Genomic DNA, 11,395 nt, shown 5'->3' with positions numbered 1-11,395 from the left:
ACAATAAGAGCTTGACTGAGGGTGTCATAGTGTCCTTCATATGCTGCATCCTCATTTATTTCATCGTCATCGTCTTCCCCTTCTTCTGTAGGCTCCAAAATAAGGTATGTCCAGAAAGGAACGTGTGACATGCTCACACATCTCCTCTACTTTTCCTGTTTACATGCACTACAGAAACAAGACAGTGAAAGTGTTCTCAAAGCAGTTGTATCATACTTTGAATATGCAGAAACAGAGTTCATTGAGCGGGTATTTTTTACTGCCTTCACATCCCAATTTTTTCCCCTTTTGACATCTCCCAATTCAATCACCCAAAAAATCCTGCTTACATAACAGGCCTGGGATGCATAGGTGGCTATAGCACCATCTGACAAGGTCCGTCTCAATAATGCCACAACATCTGCAGCACAGTCTATCTTTGGGCAGTTTGGCTACACTTGGTATTAAGTTAAATACCTTTTTATCACTGCTCCTGCACCGTCGTGTTCTCCCTTACCATGTCCGGATCCAAAAAAGTTCCAAGACATTTTCCATCCCGTAAAAACACTGTATCTGCAATTTATTCAATGGATAGAAGAAGATTAATATACTCTTGGCACGATAAAATTACCAAAAAAAACACGTATTATAATATTACTGATGTTAGACAAGCATTTTATTACAACTTTAATGCCACTATTATAGGTCTCTATATTAAAACCACCTTCAGATAATGTTTGTTAGAACATGGTATACCTGGCAAGGAAATAGAATGGTCTTCTTGCTTTGAATTGTGAAGCTTCTCCATCAGACCATACCCAATGATGTTTTATATTTAGACCAAATTGCTTTAGCCATTCCGCATGTTTCAGAAAACAGTGTTGAACAAAATGTGTGTCATGTTGCTTGTCATTTGAAATGAAGAAGTGAATTGTCTTGTGGATGTCACCTACATAATATAAAAATCAGAAATTATTGAAGGCTTAATACAAAAGAAATAATACTGATCTAGGGTGATGTCGTTACCTGCAATTCGGAAATATGTTATGTGCACAAAAATAGTTACTTGATTTGAATACCAGTGCATGGACTGAATCTCATTTTGTTCTTTGAAACTATAATTTTCAGCAAAGTCAACAACTGACACAACAACATCTTCTGGAAAGCTTTGTATACATTCCTTATATTGTTCTGCTTGCCATCTATACACAAAATTATGCATTATGTATTTCTTAAGATGGTCTTTGAACATGACTGAGAGATCGTGACATGATATTTCCTTATGCGACAAGACTTTCCTTTTCTTCTTCAGACCGTCACGCGCAGTTCCTACTTCTAGGTCCTCAAAAATCTTCACCACAATCTTTTTAGAAATAAATGCAGCCTCTGCAGCACAAAAGTCTAACGTATCCGGGCCACACCTTTTACATTGACCACTCAAGCAGGCAAGGGCATGGAAGGTGGACGTATCTGATTTAGGACAGAGTATAGAGTCCAATAAGGCTGTTACACTCTTGATAGGGTTTTTTGGTGCCTTGCATCCACCATTGTCGTTGCATATGTTGCATTGACAATGGCAAGCTTTTCCATGCAGACCGAATACAGAACTTCGCATGTGATTTATGGCATCCTTTAGGAAGGACATTTGAACATGTGAAATGCAGCAGCAAGTATATCGGTCTCTCAATTTCCACACAAAATATGGCTTCATGTACTAAAACGCCCGCTGCCTTATTACAATTTCAGGGTATTGTTCTTTGAAGTTGAGAAAGAGCTGCACCTACAATGAAAGACATATATGGTTAACACTAGGTTGGTAACCTAAGAGGACATAAAAGTGTCCTTTCAGGGTTTTGAAAAAAACCTCCAAAACCATAGTAGATCCACTGATTTTGTAAAGTCCTTTCATGAGGTTATAGTTCAAGGCCTACTACACATGGAAAAAATAAGAAACTTGTAAAATTTCTCATCTTTTGGTCACACCAACCCTCCAAAGTTGATGGACCAGTACATTTTCATCAAAACAATCATTTCTTACGTTTTGTTGCATAAACATAAGATTAGGGATTTTTGTGGGACTTGAGATAAATTCCCTAGTTAACTTCAATGGGTTGGTGATCAGAACATATGATTGCTTCTCACTTACTATTTTTTGTTTTCCCAAAAGAAATAGGTAAAAAAAAGTTGAATTTTTACCATTCTGCAAACCTATCATCAAAGTTTCTATAGCTACGCTCAATACAAATAATATATACATGTTTTCTTAGTTCCCTATTGTCCATTAGGTTCATAAGGAGCCATGGATCATGTCAAAAGAATAATACATCTCTTACCAAGGGGAATCTTGGGGACAAAGATGAAGTGCTAAATACAACAAACATGAAAAAACAGGGTTCAACATTATGAGTTGTAGAATCCCATAGAAACTATTCAATATCTAGCCAAATTTGATCCTTATGACTAGATATGGTTACTACCTACAAAATGCATGTAGTTGTCACAAGAAACTAACAATATTCAAAAAGCTATACTTGATATACTAGAATGTTTCGTTTTCTTCTATAATTGAAAAAATCAACCATCATTGTCTACTATGAAAAATAGGCTATTAGGTGCCCCAAAACTCAAGGAATATTAGCTTTATGTTACAATATGCGACATAGAAAATTAAAAGTACATTTGGATATCATGAAAGCCACCAAAAAAATCATAGAAGAGCTAAAATTGGCTAAAAAACAGGACTTGACAATTTTTGTAATTTGGTCATAACTTACAACTTTAACATTTATTTCTCTCTAGAAGCATCAGGACATGTTGAGGACTACTAAAGATAGTTCTCTAGCATTATAGACCTCACAAACATGAATTCTAGAGTGGTATAGTTGCAAAAAGTTGAAAAAAGCCAAAAACAGGACATGTTTTTTCACACAGTTTAGGTTGTGAAATGTTGTGCAAGGACAAGGTTAAAGATGGAATTGATATTCCAAAAAAATGTCGAGTTTTTTTCAGCTCTTGAGACAACTTTCTAGACAGATAGCACCTCAAAATCCATTTTGAAACTCTTGACATAATTCAAGGAAAATGGTCACTTAACAGGACATAAAAGTGTCCCATTACCAACCTAGTGTTAAAGAACATTGAAGAAAACTGCAGGTTTTGAGGAAAACTGTTACATTACTATAAACCAATATTTTTAATTTCAAACCACTATGTTTTTTCACTTAATTGGTTAGGTAAACCAGTATATATGAACACATGTCCTTGGTACGTACCAGTGGTATATAAGTGTCAACCAGTGCAAATGTTCTTACTGCTGATGTAAACCAGTCTTTTCATTTATAACCGGTATGTTATTTACCTAACCAGTACAAGTGAGCACTTAACCACGATGTATACCAGTGATAAATAAGTGTTAAAAAGAATGAACGCATGCCCTTGGTACGTACCAATGGTATATAAGTGTCAACCAGTTCAAATGTTCTTACTGCTGATGTAAACCGGTTTTTTCATTTAAAACCGGTATGTTATTTACCTAACCAGTACGTGTGAGCACTTACCCATGATGTGTACCAGTGAAAAATAAGGGTTAAAACAATGAACACATGTCCTTGGTACGTACCAGTGGTATATAAGTGTCATTCAGTTTCTAACACTGATGTAAACCAATCATTATTTAAAACCGTATGTTATTTACCTAACCAGTACATGTTAGCACTTAACATACGTTATAAATAAAATACTGGTGTTAAAGATTCAGCATTAAGAAACATTTGAACTGGTTGCCAGTGTAACCAGTGGTACGTTCTTATGCTGATGTCCAGTCTTTTCATTTAAAACCGGTATGTTATTTACCTAGTAGTACATGTGTAGTACCCACTGATGTGTAGGTGAAAAATAAAGGTTAAAAAAATGAAAAAACCAGTCTTTTCATTTAAACCCGGTATGTTATTTACCTAACGAGTACAAGTGAACACTTAACCATGATGTATACCAGTGAGAAATTAGTGTTAAAGGAAATTAACACATGTCCTTGGTACATTCCAATGGTATATAAGTGTCAACTTGTTCAAATATTCTTACTGTTGATGTAAACCGATCTTTTCATTTAAATCCGCTATGTTATTTACGAACCAGTACATGTAAGCACTTAACCAAGATGTATACCAGTGAGAAAAATGTGTTTAAAAAAATGAACACATGTCCTTGGTACGTTCCTGTGGTATATAAGTGTCAACCAGTTCAAATGTTCTGACTGCTAATGTAAACCAGTCTTTTCATTTAAAACCGGTATGTTATTTACCTAACTAGTACATGTGAGGACTTAATCACGATGTATACCAGTGAGAAATAAGTGTACAAAAAAATTTACTGGATATGTAAACCACTATTTTCCTTTCAAACAAATATGTTTTTTACCTATCTGACATGACAAACAGTACATGTGAACACTTGACAAGTACATGTGAACACTTAACCACTATGTATACCAGTGAGAAATAGGTGTTAAAAGATTTTTACTGGTTATGAAAACCACTTTTTACCTAACCAGTTTATACATATCATACGCGTGTGAAAGTATGCGTCTGCAAACGTATGTTTCAACAAACATACGCGTATGATAAAAACTATGTTTCCATTTATATTCTCCTTCACATCCAATATTTATCTACTCTTAGTCTAGGACCAAATACAGATTCCCCTTATTTCCATTTATAACTTCCTTCATATCCGATTTCATATCTACTCCTATCAACCCATTTATAGAGAATATAGGTCATGAATGCAAATATTAGAAAACAAAAATGGATATAGTGAAGCAGTTTATTACCTGAGATTGTTCAAGAAGATGCACAGGATGTTTGACATATGAATTTCTTCCAATACGCTTTCTGCACACATCCTTCTTATTGGGTGAAACACGAGTGTTAGACATCCAAAAAGAGAAGATCAACTCTTTCTCATCAGGTGTTATGAAGCCACGATCCATGGGCTGTCGAGCACACAAAGAGATTGGCAAATTGCCATCACCTGTTGCCCTCAACCGATTCTTTGCAATAGCTTTCTGCAACATCCTTCTTATGGGTGAAAACACGGTGTTAGACATCCAAAAAGAGAAGATCAACTCTTTCTCATCAGGTGTTATGAAGCCACGATCCATGGGCTGTCGAGCACACAAAGAGATTGGCAAATTGCCATCACCTGTTGCCCTCAACCGATTCTTTGCAGCTATGAAGTTCCTCTTGTGCAAATTTAGCAACTTAGATGCAGCTGAAACATTCACTTTTGAGGTAGATGTACACTCAACATTCATAAGCATTGTGGTGATGAACCTTTTAAGAAAGATCTCTTGTCCGCTCTTGGGTAATTTGATTGCATCTATTGTGTTGCGTATGGCTTCAACGAAGGTTGTTTGTGCCCTGGGCATTTCAAGGTCTCCAAGAGAAGGATGATTGACAAACATGCACAAAATATCTGAGCGTGATGCAACATCGAGGGCCTTTGTACGTCGATTGAAGAGCATAACAAGATCATTTCAAAGTCTTTGACGCTTTGCATCATCAGCACCATTTTGATCATTATCTTCCTCACGTGCTACCTGCTCAAGCTTGTTCTTAGCACGCTGCTCCCTCTTTCTCCTAGCATGATATTCCTTCACCGCATCAACAGCATACCTAGTACACAGTTCACAGTGAGGCTGAGAACAGTCACATACAGTGTGAGATTCTTGCTCCATGCTAGAGAGGGAGAGATTGAGCAAGGTGATAGGCCTACAGAGAGCAAGAGCAGTATATGACAGCAATAGATGTGTGATAGGCCTACAAAGTAAAACAGCAATCTGTGCTCCTACACAGAGAGTTAGAGAGAGACAGCAAAACGAGAGAGCGGGAAGACAAAGAGCTGGCTCACGTGCATAGTTAAGAGCTACAGGCCGTCTTCTATATTTGAAAAAGAGACATGGAAATAGTAATGGTGTAAAGAGCTGGCTGACGTGCATAGTTAAGAGGTATAGAGCCGTCTTCTATATTTAACAAAAAGCTGTGGAAATTCTATATTTAATTAAAAATCTGTTCAAAAGAATATATCAAATTGAACTAATAGAGATGGTTTTATGTACCAGTTATAAAAACTCTATCCGGGACAAGGTTTTTGGTCCACCTATTCATGCATCCACCTAGAACGCCACCCCTTCTTCCATCAATTCCTCGTGCACACATATCCATAGAAACCTCAGAACTCCATAGACTCTCTGTAGTGAACATTTAAAGATAAAAATCTCTCATTCACTCCTCCACACACTCAAAAACAAGACGCGAATGCGACGGGTCTGCACATAGAGAGGTGAAAGCGCTGATATTCCACTTCAAAACTTCTCCCTCATCCTCAACACTCACGAAACCGTGAGGGATGTGTCAAAATTCAGCCGTTTCACACCAATTTTGACCATTTTTTGACTTTTTCAGACCTAGTTTTTACCAGTTTTGATCCTTGGCAGGCATTTTTCATGCGAAAAACCCCAAAGGGACTCCAAAATCCACCAAATTTTGAACTCTTTATCCTTGTACCCAAGGTCAATTTCCACATCCCCACATTCCATTTTTGACCACTACTAGGGCGGTGCACTCATCACCACAGATCAGGCACTGCAAATAGACAGTTACCGCATGTGCCAAACTTCTCGGGTGGGACGAGGGTGCCCACACTTTTTGCTTGCATTACTTACATTCTAAAAATCTTAAACACATTTCTTAGAGCCAAAAGAAGCCACTTGGCATCACATTCAAAGCCCTGATAACCTATATGGCACGTACATATGCTCAACCGCCGGCACGCAAGCATGAATATTTACAATGTGCACATATTGCACCACTTTTGAAACTCAAAACCACTTTGAAAAGATCCCAAATGCATGTATTTACATCCATTTGTACATATGATCATGCACATTTGCACTACTTTGTATAGACCAAAAGCGGTTTATTATCATTGCCCAACCCCAAGTTGAGCATTTATGCTCAACACTCGCATCAAACAGTGACATAAACTTGCAAATGTGATCCCCAATTTCCTCCATGATCATAGGAAAAATTGTCCATCCACATAGAACCGTACTACATGCTCAAGCAAGCCACCCCTATCAAAGGGAAAAGCATTTTTTTTCTCACCAAAATGCCACCACCCACCTAGATCCCAAGTATAATTTGAATCTAATGTATGGTTGGCATGCACCAACCCACATGGTAGGTTGTCATGATCACTCAGAAACATAAATAACTCATAATACATCTCATGACTCAAGCTCATCCCATCGATAATCATAAATCTCACATATTTTCCTTGATGCAACAGTTGCTCTTCATTTTCCATGCCCAAGAGACCATCACTCCAAGCATTAAATTGAGAAAACCCTTTAAAAACACTATCACCAGCATTCTCTTCTTCCATAGAAGGCATATTCCACTTGAAAAGCTGGAAACATGCATATAAATCCACATGGCACATCATAACTAAGTCTTCATCATGCCAAATTGCCCTAGGACTCACCAACTGCCAATCAAGATTTTCACAAATAAAGGGATATGGCCCAAACATACATTGAAGCATGTGAAATTCATCCACCAAATCATCATGCAAGCAGTCATGGACATCTCTTGGAGATGGCACTAGCATCAAACCCTTGGATACATAGGAACACGTTGCTATCACCTTCATGACCCAATACCTTTGCATCACAACCAATAGAGAGTTCCCCCCTAGCTCTGCTAAAGCACATGTACCCAAGGAAAAACTATCTAGCATCACTCTCTTCTATGTCATTCTCACGTAATGTGGAAACCCCATGACCATAGGCCAACGTCTCATCTCATCAATGTAAGCAGCCACACCATGTTGCTGCAAGACTGCTTCACAAAACATATACTACTCTTTGTGCAACGTTACCATGTCCTTCAATGGATCTTGCAACTCTATGTCATCATCACACGCTAACAGAAGAAAGCCAAGACAAAAAACCTCTATAGCTAGGCCTCTCTGCCAGTTCGGAGTACCAAAGCTAACCTTTCAAACACCACGTGGATGACTTCATAACACCTATATTCAAATGGAGCCAATAGGCGAACACGGAAAGAAACTTCAACAAGAGTCAGCTTGGTCTTGCCACTACTCTTCAACTGGGCACCATATATATATATATATATATATATCGAGAGAGGTAGAGAGAGAGAGAGAGAGAGCCCTAACAGGCTGGCCGCCCTTCAAGCTCCAATCACTCCCCTCTTTAATACAGAAGCTGCTCTTGCCAAACTAATGTTTGTGCCTGCCTTTAATTGCACTATTGTGTGCCTTTATGTGCCTTCACATGCCAAGCATGGCCTCCTCTGGCTTCCGTTCTACACAAAGAAAACAACCTCCCTATTATTGCAAACTGGCTGCTGACCCTTCAAAAACCACCTGGCAACTTCTTTGAGACGGCGTTGTTGTCCCTTGGATACACCGTTGAATTGATGTTGACACCCCTCTCTCTCTCATTCGTTGATCATTTGCAAGAGGGCATGGATGCTTTGATCTATCCCCATCATTTTTTCCCTCTGCAGACCTCCCTTATTAGGTAGCCCTGGCTGCTCTCGCCAGCCCACACCCTCTTGTTAATCGCGAGTCCCCCTCTGTGTGTAGCCGACTTCCCTGCAGCCCTCTCTAGTGCACCTCCTCTCGACCCTGTCGCCCTGCTTAACCTGGCCGCCCCTCCTCAGGCAGCACCCCCTTCATTGTTCATGGCATTTCCCCCCTCCTGGGTCGATGCCCCCTTAATCTCCCTGGTTTTTGAGCCTTCTTCTCCGAGCTGCCCACCCCTCCTCAGGTATGTGCCAGCTGCTCCGGCTCTCCTCTTCCGTGATGAGACCTCCTAATTACGGCTCCTTCCCTGCTCCCTTGCTCGCCCATCCTCTGTATGCCATCTCTGGCACTCCCTTTTGGCGGTGGCTCTTCCTGTGCAGCCTCCCGTGCAATGATTGCAGACGATTATCTCCTTTTTTGTTTACTCAAGGCTTGATTCCCACCAAGGCTTCTTTGCCCACTTTGACACTTCGATAAGGAGACCACATTGACCAAAGGATCACAAAGCAGGACATGTTACCCCCATGACCTCTGGTATCTTGATCCCCTATGTTGGTTCCACCTAAGTCGGCATAGTCAGAAGGATTCCAAATCCACGGCCGCTTATGGGGAGAACACACGGCATCTAACGACCTTACTGATATAGATAATCGTTGGAGCTTTAGAAGATAAGAGAGCACCTTTGAGTCTTGATCTCGCCAATGAGATGATAGCCCTTGATCGAATTATCATCAACTTTGCAGTCCACAATGCTATTGCCAAAAAACATCTCCCTGATTGCCATCTTTAACATCCAAAGGACTATTCCAATTGAGCTCGATCTCGGAGGCTTACACAAAGGTGCAACTGACATCCATCCTAGCCCATGCATTGACATACCCCTCATGCTTGATGAAATTATTGCCTGCCTCTAGAATGCCACAGTTGAGAGGTATTTGAAATTCTTCATCATTGCCCAACCCTCTAGTTGAGCATTCATGCTCAACTTTAACACTCCTAGACTCTTGCAAACCTGGTCAAATAGCAAGTTGTAGACCATAGCCAAGAGCATACATCAAAGATTGGCATTGCCCAACAATGTGTAAGTGACCATAGCACACTCAAAAAAAGAAAAAATGGTCACACTATATATACATGGGCTAGTAAACTTTGGACCAAAAAACTCCTAGCATAGTTTGCCAAACCCCCTAGTCTGCTAGAGCATTCATGCTCAGCAGTAACATCACTTTATTCACGCATGTTAGCCACACCATATGTACAATATGTACAAAAGCATTATTCTTGATCATATAAACCCACCTGGGTCAAATGGGTAAAGCATACACCATCCGCCTATATGAACTACTACCATATTGTCGAACATTGCATCCATACTGGCTTTCATAGCTCCCCTACCATCACACGCATTCATCAGATCCCTTGTGTCCATATCAACCATGATATGTTCTTCGGCTTTATTCCTTGCATGATGAGGTTCAAAATCTTGAGCAAGAACGTCAACTCTATGAGCTTTCTCTAGCACATAGTGCGTTTTCTCGGCTTGTCTTTGAACTTTCAGGTTTTGCAACCTTTCTTGAGCCTTTTGGACATAGCCATCCATAGATAAATTGTCTTCTATTAGAGGCTCATCGAAGCCCCAACCATCATCATCATCATTAGCGACAAAAGTCCCATAATCCTCACTTTGACTGCATGCCATGTTTTGATCGCAATCAAAAGAATCACCTGTAGGCACTTCGATTCCACCAACAATGCCACAACGTGATTGCTATCCATCTCAGCATCCCAAATGGGCCCACGTGCCCCCAACTCATCTAGGTATGGTGACAACGCATCAGATGGAGGGAAAAAAACATCATCCAAAATGTTAGCGTGCATGTCCTCTACATCACAACAAAAATCATTTCAAGGCATATAGCTCCAGCACATAGAGCTAGACAAGCCCTCATCTCGATAGTTATCCAAGCATGGATCCAAACAAGCTATAACATGTTGAGCTTATATGTGAAGCTACTCAATATATGGCTTCTCTATATATGGCACCCAGGTCCCCTCTATATATACATCAAGTTATCGTTCACGGACTGCGTACATACCTGAAAAAACTTCCTTCTGCAAAGTTATGTTGAGCTTATATGTGAAGCCATATATTGAGTAGCCTCACATATAAGCTCAACATAACATTGCTCTCTTTGCCATACATGTACGCAAAGCTATCCTCTTTCATGATACTGCTCGCATATGACTCCTCATGAAGGCTTACATCATTAAAAGACAAAACCTCATCATAAGCATGTGACTCAACCTCATCAGCACTACTAAAATCATCATAAGAAACAATGGAGCTCTCGTGTGTAGCCCACAAAGAAGCACAAGACTGATCTACATGCTTAAGCATATTTTGTCCTACTTCAAGAAGTCAACAATGCTCTTCACATCCAACAAATCAATGCAAGCAACCTCAACGCCCAAGAGTCCTAGAAGAGTGCCAATGAACAAAAACGTTTCCGTTTCCGCATCAAGGACTACTTTCTCGAGCACTTCCATCTTCTTCTTCAAACTCTGAAACCTCCAATAATGCATATCCAAGTCTTTAAGATCTTGCAGATGTAATTCTCCCATCCTATCATTCATTCTGATGAGCATGTCATTGAGGACAATTATCTTTGCAACTTTATTTGCTCACCACTTGCCAACAGAAGGTACTCAAATCAACAAATCCTCAGTGGGGGCACCAAAACGATGACAGAAGAAAGCCAAGACACAAAACCTCTATAGGTAGGACTCTTTGCCAGTTCGGAGTACC

At 39.8% G+C, this 11,395-nt stretch overlaps 1 pseudogene; it reads right to left on the bottom strand.

The window, feature by feature from the left end:
- Window positions 1-9,419: 9,419 nt before the first annotated feature.
- LOC147455882 (uncharacterized) lies at window positions 9,420-10,816 on the bottom strand (annotated as a pseudogene).
- Between the last annotated feature and the right edge of the window lie 579 nt (window positions 10,817-11,395).

The sequence above is a fragment of the Adiantum capillus-veneris genome, chromosome 6 (genome assembly GCF_014529385.1).
Source record: "Adiantum capillus-veneris isolate H3 chromosome 6, ASM1452938v2, whole genome shotgun sequence".
In the NCBI taxonomy this organism is placed as follows: Eukaryota; Viridiplantae; Streptophyta; class Polypodiopsida; order Polypodiales; family Pteridaceae; genus Adiantum; species Adiantum capillus-veneris.
Note: the sequence above shows the minus strand (reverse complement) of the source record. Positions and strands in the feature narration are given on the sequence as shown.